This window comes from Caretta caretta, chromosome 3, assembly GCF_965140235.1.
Source record: "Caretta caretta isolate rCarCar2 chromosome 3, rCarCar1.hap1, whole genome shotgun sequence".
Lineage (NCBI taxonomy): Eukaryota > Metazoa > Chordata > Testudines > Cheloniidae > Caretta > Caretta caretta.
The window spans coordinates 205,632,656-205,651,874 of NC_134208.1; the positions used below are offsets into that span (position 1 = coordinate 205,632,656).

The 19,219-nt window shown below is 43.6% G+C and overlaps 1 protein-coding gene across 2 annotated transcripts in view; it reads left to right on the forward strand.

Moving 5' to 3' along the window:
* The window catches only part of SLC24A3 (solute carrier family 24 member 3), a 324,638-nt gene that overhangs the window by 44,656 nt on the left and 260,763 nt on the right, over positions 1-19,219 (forward strand). The gene's annotated exons all lie outside the window — the stretch shown is intronic.

Here is a 19,219-nt window from a genome sequence, read left to right on the forward strand (position 1 = left end):
AACTTAAGGCAGTTCTGTATTCTTCAAAGGATAATATTGGTTAACCTCTCAAAGAAATTCTGTTAAATACAGTTTGTATTGTAACTCTGTGCATATATATTTCCCCCTTCGTAATCATTAATAACATTTCTGAGACAGTTGGATGATTGTTCCATTTTCAAAGACAAATATATTACAAAAATTATTATACCGCTCTTTCCTTGATTATGATCCTCCAATGCAAAGAAGATCCCTTCTTACACTTGCATACCAACATTTGTAATAATCCGTCTCCATCTCTTTCTGAGCATAACATCTGCTGTCTCATCCCCATAAGCCTTTTCCATTACCATCCCAAAATAAACTTGGTCTATTTGAAATGTGTTTTTTGCAGGCGTGTGAAGAACAATAATCACAGGAGTTAACTGTGTGGTTTCCATGAGATAAAGCAGAAATGGTAATGCAAATTACAATTGTTACCATGAATTGCCACGAGGTGATGATGGAATATGTTATTTTATGGTAATTATGAAGCTAATTAACACATCGCTGGCTATTGTAGACAAGTATGGTTCTAAAAATGATTTCTCTTTCATTGAAAGCTGATGCTGTTTTTGTAGTCAACACCTAGCCAGCGCTAAAGGAGAAAAACATGCTTTTTGTTTTTCTCCTAAACTGTTAGAGCTGGTAAAAAAATGTCTGATGGAACACTTTTCTGTTGGTCAATTCTGATTCAACAGAATCTAGACGTTCCTCGGGAGCATATTGATTCCATCAAAATTTTTGACGAAACACCAGCCAGGCTTGTCGCCTGTCAGCCCAGTTTCCTGCCAGCCAGATCAGGTAGCCCTGGCTTCCTGACTGCCCCGCCCCCAACCTGGCAGCTGCCTTTTGGCACTGCTCAACCATCCAGCCTGTGGAATCAGGTAGCCGCAAGAGTCAGCTGCCCAGAGAGTTGAGCAACTTGGTGCAAGCCAGTTCTTGGGAAACAGAATTTTTCATTCTTTGAAAAACTTCAATTTATTTTATTTTTCATACTGATTCAGGGCAATTCACCTCTCATTCCCCCCCCCCCATGCCAAAACCAGAACTTTCTTTGGGAGGGAAATTCCATTTCCCAGCCAGCCTTTCTCTTTTCCTCTGTCCTAGAATGGAAAGAGCCTCCTTTTAGCAAAGCCCTACTAATAACTTTCACATTTACATACATGGACAGGGTGCGTTGTGATTTCATTCACTGCTAAGCTTCACTGATACTGATCATTCTGCCACTGCTAAACAAAGCTGACTTAGGGCCTGATCCAAAGTCTTTGAAGTCAAATCAAGTATTTCCACCTGCTCCAATTGATGCTGGATCTGGCCCTTACATAGTAACCTTGTCTACTGTGATATCTACTTCCAAACTGATGATAGAAAGTTGAATATAAGGGGTAGAAGATAAAATCTGACAGGCAAGAAGGCTGTAGTCACAGAATGTATCTCTTTGCCGTTGTACCCATAAAGGATAGTATAATTTTTTGTTTCTTGTTTAGTTACAAAACTGCATTTGCATTATGAAACCTGAAGGTTTCTAACAACAATGGGTTAGAATTTTCAGGAAAATTTCATCCCTTGTATGTTGAAATGTTGATGGAAAAGGTGAATCAAAATTTGTAATTTTGACTCTTTTTGCTGTATTTGGCTTTTATTTTTCTGTTAGCCTGCGGTGCAAACTGGAAACAAATTTTTGTGTAAAAATGTATACATCTTTTCTTTTAACACAGTGTATTTTTTTCAGTTTCTCTTGAGAGTATACTCTTATATTTTGTACCTATCTTTTTTTCTTTCTCTTTTTTAGGTAGTTTTCAGAGTGTGCTCACTAAGTAAGCCAGTTAAAAATTTTTATTAATTAAGAGTCACATGAAATACTGTTTGCTTAATTTCCTTTGACATATATATCTAAATGCATTCTGGAAATGATTATTATTATTAATAATAATAATAATAATAATAATAAATACATAATACCTAGCTCGTATGTAGCATTTTTCATCAGTAGATCTTGAAGTTGAAATACAGGGCCACATTCTGACCTTTGTAATACTGGTGTCAACACCCGCTCAAGTTAATGCAGTTACCCTGGTATAACAGCCAGAATCTGGCCCATGTATGTTATTCTGCAGTATTTGTATGCACACTTTGAAATACTTGTAACTTCTCACTCTGTGAAACCATCAGTAGTTACTCTGTTGGAAATATGAATGAATAGGATGAATTTGACCTATTATCTTTATAATGCTTATTGTGTGTTACACAATTCCCTCTGGTCCCATTCCACAGAGCGTGTGAGTCTGTTGCAGCCCATAGATGCAGAGCCTGGCTCTTTAACGCAAGCTGTAGAAACTCCTGCTATTCGCTCTGGAAGATTCTTGGTTCAGTCTTAGGTTTTGGCCAAAATTGGAAACTGGCATGTCTTTATTTATAAAACCTGTCAAACATAAAATATGCAATGCTGATATAATATCCATCACTACCCGTCTCTTTTGTATTTTATCAGTATATGTAGAATTTGTTAGCTAATGTAAATATATTTGGATCACACACTGAGATCTTTTGTGAGCGACCTGTTCCAGAACCTATTGCAAGCTAGAACCAGTTATAAAAGCTACAAAAGGTGCACATTCAAACTAGAATACAGCTGTTTTTTGTTTTTTTTAAAAAAAGGGACATTGCAAACAAGATGAGATGTGCTTCTGGATTTATAATGGAAACCATATTTTTGCAAATATAGTCATTAATTTTAGCTACGTATTCTTACTAGCTCCCAGCACCTGCAAGTACATTTGAAATTCATATTGCTTGCTATTGGGCCTGGTATACAAGAGACAGAATTTGGATGACAATGTTGTTGTTTATTATTTGTATTGTGGCAGCACCTAGAAGCCCTAGTCATGGACCCCCATTGTCCTAGGCACTACATAAACCCAGAACAAAAAGATGGCCCTTGCCCCAGAGAGCTCGCAGTGGTGGGCAACCTGCGGCCCATCAGGGTAATCCGCTGGTGCACCGTGAGAGAGTTTGTTTACATTGGCATGGCCGCCCGCAGCTCCTGCTGGCTGCGGTTCACCATTCCCAGCCAATGGAAGCGGCGGCCAGCACGTCCCTGCAGCCCGCGCCGCTTCCCACAGCTCCCATTGGCTAGAAATCATGGTGAGTAATCACTTTGAAGAAAGATTTTTATTAACCATACCATGCATTTCAGCTTTTAAGACCACGTTCCACTTTAACAGTTGTGGATCTTAAATGAATTAGAGTGAATATTGACTATTAATTTAAGGAGCTCTCCTACTATTTATTTTTTTAAAACTCAAATGGACATGTGGAAGGATTTTGAGGAAACCAGCTTTTTCCCACTGTCTGTGCAAACTCGTCATACGCATAACTATAATGAACAAAAGTTAATCTTTCGACAGTTGGGCTCACAGCATAAACAATATAAGTAAATAAAATCAAATGACTAACTGTAATAATTTCTCTAAGTAGGGAGTTTGCACAGAGCAGATAGCAGCTTCTTAATTAACAGTGGCCCACAAGAGGCCAGGGGACTAGGAGGCTAGAACTAGGCAGGGATTTTATACTCCAGAATAATGAATAGTTTTAAAGCATCTTCTCAAACATGTAAGTAAAAGAGCCTGATAATGTGTACTTCAAACAATTCAGTGCCGCCTAAGATCTTCATTTTTCAGAAGGTCTTTAAAAATCACTGCTATCAAAGGATGCAGCCGGGCTGACTGCTAAATAACACCGAGGCTCTGTCATGGGTGCCCTGGGCACACTGGGGAGAAATTTGCAAGGAAATAACCATGCAGCTGCCACTTGTGTTAAGGGGAATCATTATATTCTCCTGTATCCCACTGGAAATTTACTCTGAGTGCTGTAGAGAAGTGGGCACCCTTTAAAAAGAAAAATGAGCATGACTGAAGTCCAGCATGATGCATGGTCACCATATGCATTATGCCCCTCTGCAGTCCACACATGCTGTGACCCTTTTGCTGATTGCAGGATCCAGGGCCTTAGTCTAGGGGACAGAGGGTTCAGTGTACAGAGTATATAATTAAGGGGACAGAATGAGCCACCTTCACATGTATGCCAGTGTCACAGTTTGATTTTTAACTGTGGCCTGCTGTTACATCAGCCGATTGGACTTCTTTTGAAAGAGACTCCCTTCCAGTAGTTTCTGAGGAGAATGCTGGATGTGAATATCTCAGAAATTATTGAATCTATTCATTTTCTGAAATGAGCATCGCAAAATATTAAAGCCATAATATTAAATTCCAGATTAGCTTTTGTTTTAAACACCCTCTTCCTTATTTAGCAACACACTGCATTTGCTGCACATCCAAGTACCTATCAAACCCCAGCAATGATAATCCTGCCTGAGACCTAAACAGCTCAAAAGCCTTCAGCACAGCCTGGCTGAGCATCCGGGCTAGAAATATGGGATACTAAAGTGGAATGGGCTGTCAGGTACAAGTAGTGTTGTGGGTTCATTTTGCCAGCTGCGCGGAAGGTTATACTGTAGCTCCCCTCCATGCCTTCGAGCAAGCAAGAGTGCTATCAGTCGGCATTTCTAAGTGCTGAACCAAAGAGGCAAAAAGTGGCTACAGAAGGAAGCTGGGTGTCTGCATTTCTGCTGTGCTGTTGGTAGTGTAGAAGGGAGACAGAAGAATGGTTTTTCCATCCCGAGTTCCTTTTCCAGGATCTCCTGGCTGTTTGCAGAGGTTCATGGTGGCCTCCGCTAATCTACTCCTCTCCCATTATCCTCTTTTGTTTTGTGTTCTTCTTCCCTGGGCCAGTAGCACCAGCAACCTGGAGTTGACCAGGTTCTTGGCTCAAAGGCATCTGATCAACTTGGACTCTTAATCAGGGTGGAGGTCTTGGGCCTAGACAGTTAAGGAGATCCTGAATTCTTGGCACAACCTAGAACACTGGATTGTGGGATGGGGAATTACCTGCACAGAGAACAGAGTTTTGCTCAGTTACTGTAACAGCTGCCATGAAATACATTTTATCCTTTTTATTAAGCACACTTAAGACGAAGACAGAATCAATACAGAAGCTTAAAATGAAGAAAAACGTTCATGTTCGCAGTTTTCCCTATTCCCTTTCCCAGCCATCAAAGGAAATCTCCTTTAATTTACTGTCATTTGTACTCTGTCTTAAAGATGGTGACACATGAACATGATCGGGGGGAAGAGAGCATCAATTTTAGGTGGTACCCTTTGGGTTGCTGTCATTGGAAGTCTGAGCCTGATTTGCCTTAAACGAATACACACACAGGTTTAGCTGCTTGAAAAATCGCAGCCACTGCACATGGTCTCATAGACTTCAAGGTCGGAAGGGACCATCATGATCATCTAGATCATTGTCTCATTAGCCAAACTGTGAGCAGAGTCAGGCTCAAACATAGCTCATAACCTGTCTGGTCACAGCAGTGTTGCAAAAGCTGGATTTGTCCTGGCTGGGTAAGCAGTCTCTAATTAGACAGAAGGCATAATGAGAAAAGTAAGAAGGGAGGTAGAAATAAGAGGGAGGGATAGAACACTGACACAAATGAAGGGTTAATCGTAGGAACCTCAAGTTCTTTTTATTTGCCTTCTTATTTTGCGCGTTTAGGGTGCACCGGGGTCACATTTTGAAGTTTTCTATGCAGCCACAAGGGCTAGAAACTTACATTTTCCTTTAAGAATGAAGGCTGAAATCATCACATATCCACTTGACTCCAGGAGGTGGGGCTTTAAGGAAAACAATAATCATCATGAGACTTATGACAAATTCATAGATATTTAGGTCAGAAGGGACCATTATGATCATCTAGTCTGACCTCCTGCACAACGCAGGGCACAGAATTTCACCCACCACTCCTGCAAAAAACCTCTCACCAAATTCTTGAGAGTTGGCAACACTGGCTATGTATAATAGTCCCACGTGCTGAGTTTCAAACAGGACTGGCAATAGGATAGGAGATAGAGGAGGGTGTTTGGTTTTGATCACAAATGTTACTATTTACCAACTTCTGTTGGTGAGAGAGACAAGCTTTCAAGCTACACAGAGCTCTTCTTCAGGGCTGGGAAAGGAATGAGGAAGTTTCTGTGTTGCTCAAAAGCTGTTTTCTCTCACCAACAGAAGTTGGTCCAGTAAAAGATGTTACCTCACCCACCTTGTCTCTCTAATATCCTAGGACCAGCATGGCTACAATAACACTACATACTGTAATTTACCAACCTCAGAGAAGTTGGCCTGTTAATGTAAAGGTATAAAAAGCTGTTGCGATACTTTAGAGATCATTTCCTCTTGATTAATTGTGTTTAACTTTTTTTTTTTTTTTTGGTTATTCATGTGGCTCTTGTTTTGGAAATCTGTTTTTGAAGGGTATTTTCCCTCCTTCTAGTCCTTGGTATGGAAATACGGCTGCTTGGACTTCTGATATTGCAGCTTTCCTGCCTAAATTCTAGCTCTCTGCATTCAGTGCAATTGGATTGTTTTTCAGTGTGAACTGGAATTGGGATTATTTTTTCTTCTGCAGGGAAACATTTTTTCTGAGGGTAGTTCAAAAACAAACTCGTCAGCACGTTTGGGGGTGTGTGCTCAGCACAAGTTGGTGTGGGTCAAGGAAGGGGGACAATCATCAATTATGCCCCCACATCCCTGCAGAAATGTGCTATGAACAACACTCAGTAAATATAAAGTCTTGTTAGTGAGCTTTGCTGGTCTTGATTCATTTTGTTATCTGGAACTGACAAAAAATAAAGACCTGGAGAGATGAAAATGACAAGGCATAGAGGAGCTTATTTAGAGGGGAAATGGTGCATTTTCCTTAAAGGTAAAGTAACTTCTGTTTATCATTTGGCTGGAAAAAAAATAGCAAAGATGGTCAGTGATATAGCTGTTGCCAGAGTATGTAAAACTGAGCGGCTAAGCATATATTTCACTGTCATGAGAGCACTTGTAAAAAGAACTAGGGGTCAGTTGTCAGTGGGAAAAGACTCCATGTCTGGCTTCACTTAATACTCCAAGTGGGGAAACAATGCTTTGCTCTTGGGGATATGTGCTTGGAAAGGGGAGGGCTGGGGGGATGAAAGTCTAGTGACACTCTTCATGGCACTATAGCTGACAGTGTTGGGGTTTGCAGTGGGGTTTAGCTATGGAAATACTCAGTGGGAGTGACATGAATACTCTGACTGTCCTGTGACATGCATAGTCTGTGTGTGCCATCCACACGTGCATGTGGAGGAAGTGCTCTTTTAGTGCAATGTCATAAAAATGATCTTGCTGGAATTTGACCGTGTGCGAGTTTTAGCTCCAGAGTCATGCTGTGACTTTATTTTGATTCCTTGCAAGTATGTTTAGCCGTTCTCAAATTAGAGCAGTGCGAGCAGCATATTTGACCTGACTTTAGATATTGCTGTGTATTGCACTTAGTAAATAGGTTTTGTTTTGTACACTGTATTTTGCTGGCCTTTTGTCTATAGGATCTGCTAGACCTATTTGGCTGGGTTTGGTTTTTTAATTGGAGATAGTCGGGTACTTATGCTGGGACTTACAAAGTAACCGAAAGGATGGCCAATTCACTTTGAATTTCAGTGGGATTTGTGTGTGTCTTTTCTTCAGGGGACTTCGAAAATCTTAGCCCTGACTTGTAACGCAGCTGAAGTATAAAGTTCTTTGTAACAGCCATTTTCCTTAATTAATGTGCTAGTCGCTGCTTATAAAATATAATTTTAGGAACTAAAGGCTGAGCATTTTCACACTGTTAAAAAAATAGACTCTCCCAGGTAGAATAGTGCTAAAAGCGTTAAGGTCATGTGCCAAATTGCTCTATGGCATTGAGGCCAGAATTTGACCCCTGGTATTTAGAGAGACCACCTCTGCCTCCATGAGTCACGATGGAGGGAAATAATTTGCTTCTCTGCTATTTAGGAGAGCCTGCAGTTGGTTGCTCTTAAAGGGATCAGTTTCAAAGGAACTGAAGCCAGACCTCCGGTGTGTAGGACCTATTTGTGCCCACATTTTTTGTGCCCACATTTTTGTGCCCCCCACTCTGGGAGTTTGAAACTCAAGTCCTCAGTTTTGCAGTTACAATTCCTTTGCAAATAGAAAAGACAGGTGCAAGTTGCCCATAAACAGGGAGGCAGACAAAAACTGCGTAGGAATGCAGCGCAGTCAAGATGAGCGAGGTGCTTGAACTCTGCATGAAGGGTTAGTTCCAACCCAGATGCAAAAGAGATTAGAGTATCTTTCTGGACTAAAGGAGCTAGAGTCTGGGACAAAGAGGTTCTGCAAAAAAACCTCAAGGAGTAGCCACATTTAGGGAGAAATATTTAGGCTTCAGTTTCTCTTTGGTGGGGATTGTCTGAATTATCAGCAAAGACCAGTCCCACCAAGGGAGTAAATTAGATTATATAGAGCGTGTATATTCTGTTCCAAGCAAGATGGGAACTGCTACATGGTTACACCACCCTTCTGATAACTGAGCACTTGTATGTGCCATAGACGGCTGTTTTGGTTTTCTCAGTATTGCCAACTCCAAGCTTTCAAAAATCATCTGTTGCCCCCCCCCCATCATGTGATGGCTTGAAAATCATGAGATTTTACAAAATAATACATTTGGGGTTCTTTTTGTTTGCCTTTGGGTTTTTGAGTCTCCTGAATCCCCTCTGCTCGTATGTCCTCTGCAACGAGGAGGGCAAGAAACTTTGAATTTGCTAGGAAAGCTGAGCTTCTTGCGTAATCACCTGACTCCAGAAGCTCGGGCTTTAGGGAAAACACAGATAACACAAGGTTTGTGGTAGAATCACAAGTATTGGCAGTCCTATATCCCCATTTGTCATTGATACACTGTCTTGCATTTGGTGACATTAAAGTAGATGTAACAAAATGTAAAAAAATGTCCCCACACAGTCCCTCTCCTTTTCTAACTAATTTTCTACATAAAGGGGAAGTTTCTTAATGCCTCATCCCCTGGGAACTAGAAAGTGCCACAATACTTTGTCACAAAGTTAATGGTTTGTAGAATAAGTTATTGTAAATGTCAATGCATATTTTAAAATACTTATTATTTGTGTTACACTAGTGCTTATGAGCCACAATGGTGGAGTAGGACCTCCTTGTGGTAGGTGCTGTACAAACACAGCATAAAAAGTTGGTCCCAGCCCCAAAGGGTGTACAATCTCTAATATGAACAAACCCCATTACACTACTTGGCTTTTGGCTCATCCATCATTCAGCCTCCAACTTTCTGCTTCTCAACACGCCCAAGGTTTGCTCCCGTAATCTACTAATGAAACCTTGTTGTGACTTGCTGCTTAATTGATGACACTAGTTATTAGCAAGTTTCCCCCACAGTAATTATTTTTAGTGGAAGTTACCACGTTGTTACACCCTAGCTATGCAGTAAAAGACATATAGAGTATTTATGATTTTTTAGCATGCATTGGAGGCCAAAGAATGAATGACCTTAGCCAACCAAGAAATACAATAATTGTCCTGATAAATAATGCCTACAAAAAAAAAGGAACATACATACATAAAATAAGGGAAAAGTCTTGTGCTCTTTGTGATAGACATTGGTAGGACATCACTGAGAACCAGTTAGAAAGATCCATTGTCTTCCGAAATTGACTTGGTACCTCATACAGCCATTGCGTTTAAGGTCAGAAAGGACCAGCTGATCATCTAGGCTGACATCCTGTGGATCACAGCCCAGCAGAGAACTGGCGGGACCGAGGTGCACCAATGCTTAAGGCCCCCATCGTGGTAGGGAACTGATTAGGTAAGACCTACCCAGATGATCCTGACAAACGACCCATGCTCCATGCTGTAGAGGAAAGTGAAAATACCCCCAGGTCGCTGCCAGTCTGATCTGGGGAAACTTCCTTCCCAACCCTGTATCTGGCGATCAGTTAGATTCTGAGCACATGAGCAAGACACGCAAGCCAGGCATCTGAGAGAGAGAATTCTCAATACCACCTTAGAGCACCGACCTACCCTGTCCGATGTCCCATCTCCAGCAACTCTTAATACTCTGACATTGATACGAGTGCCTTTCAGCCTGAAGTGCCCAAAGAGTATTGCAAATATAATAGACTGAAACAGGACCTCCTGCGTACAGGGGCAGCTGCATCCACCACCAGCGTGTGGGGTGGATCACAGCAATAGCATGTACAGAGCAGCGAAGTCAGGGGGAATTTAGGGCCTGACTCACTGGTGCTGATGGGAGTTGTTGAATGGGCGTTAGATTGGGCCCTTTTGTAGGTGATATATAATTACCTGATTTGGAATTTCACCACAGGATTATAACCTCTGCTTGTCTCAAAAAAATTGGTGACACTTGATCATGGTCACAGCGCTGTTCTTCGTCTGAAAGACAGCGTCTCCAGCTCAGCCTAGATAATCCTCCAAGGGCCTTTACCTTACTTAGCTCTCCTGAGCTCAGCACCTGCAATTCTGAGCAGCCTTTACGCAATCCACGCAAGTGCCGGAGAGGGCTCAGGGAGTCCTTATTTCGAACATGCACACACACTCACTCTCTCTCTCTGTCTTTTGCATTTAATACTGCTGGGCTAGCAATAGGCTGCACGAATGAATCAGTCTTTGAAATAATAAGATGGGGACTTTGTGTATATTCAGCAGAAAGTCATGAACCCTTTAAATTAGGCGTAGGTTGGGCGTGACAACTTTTCCCTTTTGTCTTTTTCAGAACTGTGCTAAATACAAATCCCGCAGCCTCCTCCCACCCTCACTATTTAATAAACCCTGTTCTCTAGGGACTGTTAATCCAGCATCTTTTGCAGGCACTAAACATTCTCTGACTTTGACACCTGCCAATTATGGCGAGAAGGTTTCCTCTCACAGTGCCTTTTATTAGAACTCCTTTCAGTCAGGATGCTGGCCACAACTGGAGGATGGCTCGGTATGTGCTTGAAGATGTCCTATTTCCACTGAGAGGGAGGGATGTGCAGTCACAGAGAAAGGAATTGGGCCTTCAATACACCCACCGACACCGGGGGCAGCTGAGGGAGAGACCTTTTGGTTCACTGATGCTTTGCTGAGTGCATTTGGAGCCTGGTGTGTCGGAGGACAACAGTGTAAGGTGTCATGCTTGCAAATTGATTTCTCTATTAAACTGGGGCTCAGAAAGACATAGAGACTATATTGGTCTGAACCTAGGGGGATGAACTTCTTTAATTTCTTCCACTGACAGAGCGAGCCATTGCAATCTTCCCTGGATGCAAGCCTCCAGCTCCTGAGAATGCACGGCCTGCCAAAACATGCGATAAAATACACTGTGTGTTTGTGTCTTGGTTGCTGTCAGCTCTGGAATGGGCTGAAAACCTGAAACTCATTTTGCTTTGGACCTCAGCTTGGCTGGCTGCCAAAAGATGAAAACCAAACATGACAGGGCTGCACTGTACATCTCAACCCAGCAGAGCACTTATCCCATATCACGTGCACTGCTCGCTTCGGAGCCCACTGCTAGTTTTGTTCCTTTCTTCCCAGCGTAACCCTTTGTTTTCCCTTTTGAAGCCATGGCAAAATGCAGGCTCACAGAGAATGAGCGGTGTCCCACCAGGGATCAAAGAATCATAGAATATCAGGGTTGGAAGGGACCTTAGGAGGTCATCTAGTCCAACCCCCTGCTCAAAGCAGGACCAATCCCCAATTTTTGCCCAGGATCCCTGAATGGCCCCTTCAAGGATTGAACTCATAACCCTGGATTTAGCAGGCCAATGCTCAAACCACTGAGCTGTCCCTCCCCCTGATTCAGAGGGGTCTGGAGCCCTATATGTTGGATTGAGGAGGGAAGAGACTCTGTGAAAATGGTCCCCAGTTTAAAAAAAAAATGGAGGAGCACAGGGTGCAGTATTAGAAATCAAACTTCCTAAGCAGAATTGAATGATCACGTTTGCAAAGGTAACTGCAGTTGGATAAACAAATCTCTGTTACTTTTTGTCTAAATGCAGGAAGCAAATACCAGCATTCTTAAGTACAAAGAAGGGAGAAAATACTTTCCTAGGTACATCGCCTACAAATTCTGACAAACATGAATCAAGAACCCATACTGAAAGGAGATCAGCAATGGAGGAAAAACTGGGCTCCTATGTCACCCACAGAATCTTCCAGGGTAGCCAGACCTGAATTGATAATGTTATAAAAACAATCAAAAATAAAAACCCCAATGCATTTTTCTTGGGGGGGGGGGGCGAACCTTCTTTTTTTTTTTTGGTATACATTCTAGAGAAGCCAAACATGACTCCAAGCCAATTTGTATATAGTAGGTGTATGTATTACTCTGTAGATAGATAGATTACAAGTCCAGAAGGGACCATGATGTTCATTTAGCCTGTTCTCCTGCAGAACACAGATCCTATAACCTTACCCAGTAATTTTGGCATCAAGTCCAGAACTTCCGTTTGAACTAGGCTCCTTTTGAGACTTTTTCTTGTTAAATTCTAATACTTTGCATCACCAACATAGAGAGCCCAGTTCCGCCTTCTGATATATCCTGTCAACTCCTACTGAAAACAGTGGGAAATATGTATATCTGAGCAAAGGGGTGGGCCCATAGAAACCAGCCCACAGAGCGTATAACTGTCCGGGGGAACGCCCACAGCTACCTTTTATTCGAGATCCTGCCTTCTTATGGCTCTCCTTTGAAACCAGTGCAGTCAGCAAACTGCTGCCTGCCATGTTAGCCAAAGCTCTAGAGTGAGCCGCGTCTCTGAAATCGGACGCTCGATAGATGACCTTTGGTGAGTGGAGTCCTTTTGGAAGAGGGTTCTTCACTCCTCTCTTATGGACAGTCTGAAGTCAGCACTGGCATATCCTGTCAGCGTGGGTTAACGCTCCACTTCAAGTTTTGCAAATACAATGGCAGAGCTTGATTAGATAAAGGAATGAGTGTTTTCGAGCTGCATCACTGTTGTTGTAAGGCGCTCCTCTGTGTGTTGGAATTGAGAGTCAGTTTTGCAATACACAATCACATTTCATGTGCAGGGGATAACTTCTGTCCCTCTCCCTTTGAGTGGAGCAACCCTAAATACCTTTAAAAATCTGAGCATCAGCACTTCCCAGGTACATTAGATCACTATGGTGAGTTCCTTAGGGATCTCCATGGGTCCCTTGTTCTTTTCCCTGCCCTGGTTAAGTGGGCTTTGTTTGAGTTATACATCTTCTGCATCTCTCCTGTCACTCTAATTTTGGTGTCGAAGCTTTCTCAAAGAGTAGGGACTGGCAGAGAATCCTGGAGTGTAGTCAGGCTCTGAATTAGCCTGATCCCCTCAACTAAGGATACTTTATCTCCAGTTCTCAAATGCTTTAATGGGCTTTATGAGGTGTGTTGCCCCAAGAGGACCCAACTGTCTGAGTGGGTTGTGGATAGAATTGCTGATGTAGCTGGGTCCTAACACTTTGGAGTCTTTTAGGCTCAGGTTCAGTGCCTTAAACTGGCAGTGGAACTGGACTGGGAGCCAGCAGATGGATCAGAACACAGGAAATGATGTATTTCTCAGGGAGGAAGGCAGGTTTGCCTCTCTGGTGATTTCTGTTACCAGTGGCTGTAGTTGTTGTTTATTGGCTGTAGCTAGCATGGATCTGTTTTGCAGGTGGTGTCTCGAATGTCGCTACGGAATTTTTGAGTTGTATTGTGTACGGTTGAGCCAACCTCTGTCAGGGTGATGGGGCAGGTAATGCCATCTGGGCCAAAATCTACTTTTCTGCTCACTGGGTTCCTCTCACATTTGGTTGACCTTGTCCGAGAGGCAAGAGTAGAACTCTCTGCAGCTGTCAGTGCTTTGGGTCTCATTAGAGGAAAGGCAGTTGCTGTGCTTAGGGTAAACTTGCTGAATAGTGGAACAGAATTCTTGGAAACTGAGCTCGTAACAAACTGGATTCTGTTTCCAATTAATTTGAATCTTTTCAGAGTCTGAGATTATGCCCTCCCCGCCATGTCCTGTTGGGAGTTCATTGGGCAATAGTTAAAGTCCTGATAATCAGTTTATATTCCCTACTGTATGATTTTAGGATTTCATATTTTGATTTGTATGTTTTAGGTGTAGAAAAAATATTAACTTAATTTCTCTTGGGAATCTGCTTTCTTAGAGAGGGGTGTGTGTGTGTGTATTGTGTGGTAATCTGCTATAAATGAAGTGTGTCTGTAACGAGCCAACTTTAACGCTAAGAAATCATTCTGAAGCCAGAAGATCTCAGAAGTTCAGCTTAATTTATCCATAACTTGTCCCCCTTGTGCAACTTTCTTAAAATATAGTCTGTGTTCATTTAAAGGTGACCTACAAAGGAAAAAAGGGAGGAGAAAGCCCACATTTCTCTACCCCACAAGAATTCCTGCAACAGAAACAGAGAAGAAAAGACCTGACGTTCCTGAGAATTCAAAGTGGAAAAGGAATGAACAAGCAAACCCCAAATCCTTCAGGCCTTTGTTAGGCACATCGTAATGAAGGCTGGGAAAGGGCACAAAGCTCCCCTCTCCTCCCCATTCCCCTTCTTTTCAAGCCATCTTTAACTAATACAAGTGGAATATAAAAATGGAATTCCATGTGCCACTTTACGTACCATCATCAGAATGTGCATTGCATGGTTGGTTACAAGGATGTTACATCTTAGTAAATGGTTGCTTAGCGGCAAGGACCTGATCCTGCAAAGTGCCAGGTGCCTATAACAGGGTTCAAAGAAAGAACTAGATAAATTCATGGAGGATAGATCCATCAATGGCTATTAGCCAGGATGGGCAGCGATGCTGTCCCTCGCCTCTGTTTGCCAGAAGCTGGGAATGGGCAACAGGGGATGGATCACTTGATGATTACCTGTTCTGTTCACTCCCTCTGAAGCATCTGGCACTGACCACTGTCAGAAGACAGGATACTGGGCTAGATGGACCTTTGGTCTGACCCAGTATGGCCATTCTTATGCCTCCTTTCAGATGCTGAGCACTGCCTTTTGGGAAGTTTTGGCCAAAATGAGTTGCTGAGGGGTGACTGGGAGCATGGAGTCAGTTGCACACTGGAAGTTGACTCCATTGCATAATGGCAGTCATATCCCATAATTTTTGCACCTTTTTTCAAATCCCACAAACCTGCATGACCCTTCTCACTGTCCGTCTTCTCCGACAAAAGCACAGAGCCTGCACAGCTCTATACTCTTGTCACGAGCTTTGCAAGTACAGGGAGCATGATCCTGCAGTATTTGCAGAGCGACAAGACATACCCGAATCAGTGGGGATCATTATGATTCCTTGGAGGACAGATTGCTGTGGGACATAGCGAGAACCAATTCAAGTGGTTGGTGGTGTTCATGGTGCAGCTGCAGATGGCAAAGCACCGCTTCTGGGCCCGAGAAACAAGCACCGTCTGGGGGGGATCGCATCGAAATGCAGGCGAATGACGAACAGCGGCTGCAGAACTTTTGGATGTGCTAGGCAACGTTCCTGGATCCGTGGGCCGAGCTCGGCACAGTCCTCCAGGGCAGTGACACCAAAATGAACTGCACTGACCGTGGAGAAAGAAGTGGTGATCACACTATGGAAACTTGCAATGCCAGATTGCTTCCAGTCAGTCTGAAATCAATTTGGAGGCAGGAAATCCACCTCAGGGGCCGTTGTCATGCAAACGTGCAGGGCCATTAATCTCCTCCTGCTATGTAGGTCTGTGACTCTTGGCAATGTGCAGAACATAGTGGATGGATTTGCAGCAATGGGTTTCATGAACTGCGGTGGGGCTATAGATGGCGTGCATATCCCTATTTTGGCACCAGACCACCTTGCTACAGAGTACATTGAGAGAAAGGGCTACTTTTCTTTGGCAATGCAATCATTGGTGGATTGTCAGAGCTGCTTCACTGACATCAGTGTGGGCTGATCAGAGAAGGTGCATGACGCACACATTTTGAAGAACACAGGGCTATTCAGAAAGCTGTAAACAGGGACTTTCTTTCCTGACTGGCGGATTACCACTGGCAATGTTGAAATGCCAGTAGTGATCCTGGGCAACCCAGCCTACCTGTTGCTCCCTTGGCTTGCGAAGCCATATACAGCCATTTTGACAGCACCAAGGAACGATTCAAATAATTCAACTACTGGCTCAACAGGTGCAGAATGATAGTTGAATATGTTTTTGGTTAATTGAAGGAACACTGGTGATTTTTACTCTCAAGCTTAGACCTCGGTGAGAAAAATATCCCAATAGTTATAGCTGCCAGCTGCATCCTGCATAATATAAGTGAAGCAAAGGGGGAAACATTTTCGCCGAGGTGGAGGGTGCTGAGTTTGAACAGCCAGACTCAAGGGCTGTTAGAAGAGCTTAACGTGGAACTAAACAGCTCAGAGAGGCTTTGAAAGACCATTTTAACAGTGAGCCACAGTAATACTTTGTTGCACTGTGCACTACCTGGCCCTGCTCTTTTGTGGCCTGTTAGGAATTGTGTGGTGATTGCTGTACATGTAGGAATATAATATTGTCAGTACATCTATTAATTTTGTTTGTGGCTTATCCTAGGAGTTACGTCACACGGTCAGTAACCAGTAATTGGTTGCTTTCAGACCTGCTAAGCACTCAGTAGCAGATGTTTCAAACTAATAAAGATGAGCTATGTTTTAAATAATAGACATTTATTTTATAATAGAGTTCAGTGCAAAAAAAAGTGAAAATTTAAAACAAGTAGATTTAAAACTTACTAAAACATAATAGACTAAGAGAACAAACTTATGAAGGGGAAAGAACACTCATGTCCATTTCAGCTACACGGACACCAGCCATGGCTTTCACAGATCAGTGTGTGTGAACCTGTGATTGTCTTTTAATGTCCACCAGGGTGGAGTGGTAGGGGTATGGTGGCCCCTGATTCTACCTAGAATGTTGAGGAGTATCATAGGGAAGTCCCAGTATTGAGTTCTCATTGGGCTGCAGAGGGAGGTGAGCCTGGGATTGTTGAACCTGCAGGTCCACCAGAGTCTGCAGCATCTGTGCGGGCTGCATGAGAAGCCCCATTATGTCTTGGTGTATCTCCGTCTCCTTTTCCTGTGCCATTTTGCTCTCCATTCTTTCCTTCTCCGGGCTGTCCTCAGTGTTCCTCCTCCCTTCCTGTGCTCATGGTCCAGTGCAGCACTGGCTTGTAGGATCTCACTGAACGTGTCATCCCGAGTCCTCTTCTTTCTCCTTATCTGAGTCAAGCGTTCTGCGGACATGGAGTGGGAGACCCTCAAGGCTGCAATGGCAGCAGCTTCAGATAAAACACACAGAGGTACCATAGTCAGATCCACTCCGGCAAGTGAAATTTAATATGCAGAACTCCCTCCCCTTGCCCCCCTAAAGTTTGGGCTTGCTTGTGCATGGTGCCAGTCACAGCAGCCGCCATGGTGAATATGGCCCACGGTGGGGTCAGGGAAATGAGGAGTGAATTGCTCGGTAGCATAGGGCCTTGGCACTGAATCCTGGCACCACTTTCCACAGGCAGTGGTGATTTCATCTGATCTCACTCCTGAGGGTAAAAAAGGCAGAGAGAGCACAGCTGCTGCTGGAGTCCCAAAGCCGCCCAGGCCCATATGCTGCTAGCCTGTGTACTGCAATGGGGCCTGCCAAAGTTATTGCTTACTGGTGTGGAAAAGGGTCTTAGCACCGAGGAAGAAATAAGGCAGCCCTCCCGGGAAGCCTTTGGCAGAGGATGCAGAGTACCTCCATGGAAACTCATCGAGATCTCTCAGGAGGATTCAAGGGACATCTCTGTGTATACAACCAAACTGCACCACATGCCTCCCCCACCCCACATCTATCTCTAGAGGGGACTGAAAAGCAGATAGCAACTCTACCACTCTTAATGGTTCCACTGCCTCTTCTAGCACGAAGAAATTAATGAAAACTCGAAAGCTGTTACTTGCTATTAGGTGCGGGGGGGGGGGGGAACCCCTTAATGGAAAATGTATGTACACACTTGCCCAAGGTTCCTTCCCCTACCTCGGGTTCACCTGTGCTCAACTGGAAAGACTGGCTGGACTGTGGCGGAGTCAAAAACAGGCCCTGGCTTGCTGTGCAGCGGGAACCCCCGGTTGCCTGTCCCCGATACTCCTCCTCTTCTTTTCTGGTCCTCCACCTCCTCCTCGCTGTTCATGGCAGACGTCTATGACCCAGGATCCTCACAGGTTTCAACAGTGTTGTGCAGGGTGGGGTGGGCTCTCTGCTGAATATGGCCTGCAGCTTGTAAAAGTGGCAGCTCTGCGGCTCAGCACCGGGTTGGGATTGAATCATAGAATCATAGAATATCAGGGTTGGAAGGGACCTCAGGAGGTCATCTAGTCCAACCCCCTGCTCAAAACAGGACCGATCCCCAATTAAATCATCCCAGCCAGGGCTTTGTCAAGCCTGACCTTAAAAACTTCTAAGGAAGGAGAGTCCACCACTTCCCTAGGTAACGCATTCCAGTGTTTCACCACCCTCGTAGTGAAAAAGTTTTTCCTAATATCCAACCTAAATCTCCCCCACTGCATCTTGAGACCATTACTCCTTGTCCTGTCATCTGCTACCACTGAGAATAGTCTAGATCCATCCTCTTTGGAACCCCCTTTCAGGTAGTTGAAAGCAGCTATCAAATCCTTGTTCATTCTTCTCTTCTGTAGACTAAACAATCCCAGTTTCCTCAGCCTCTCCTCATAAGTCATGTGTTCCAGTCCCCTAATCATTTTTATTGCCCTCCGCTGGACTCTTCCAACTAGACATGGAGCCATTGATCACTACCCGTTGAGCCCGACAATCTAGCCAACTTTCTACCCACCTTATAGTGCATTCATCCAGCCCATACTTCTTTAACTTACTGACAAGAATACTGTGGGAGACAGTGTCAAAAGCTTTGCTAAAGTCAAGGAACAACACGTCCACTGTTTTCCTTTCATCAACAGAACTAGTTATCTCGTCATAGAAGGCAATTAGATTAGTCAGGCATGACTTGCCCTTGGTGAATCCATGCTGACTGTTCCTGATCACTTTCCTCTCCTCTTCTGAAGTGCTTCAGAATTGATTCCTTGAGAACCGGCTCCAGGATTTTTCCAGAGACTGAGGTGAGGCTGACTGCCTTGTAGTTTCCTGGATCCTCCTCTTTCCCTTTTTAAAGATGGGCACTACATTAGCCTTTTTCCAGTCGTCCGGGACTTCCCCGGATCGCCATGAGTTTTCAAAGATAATGGACAATGGCTTCGCAATAA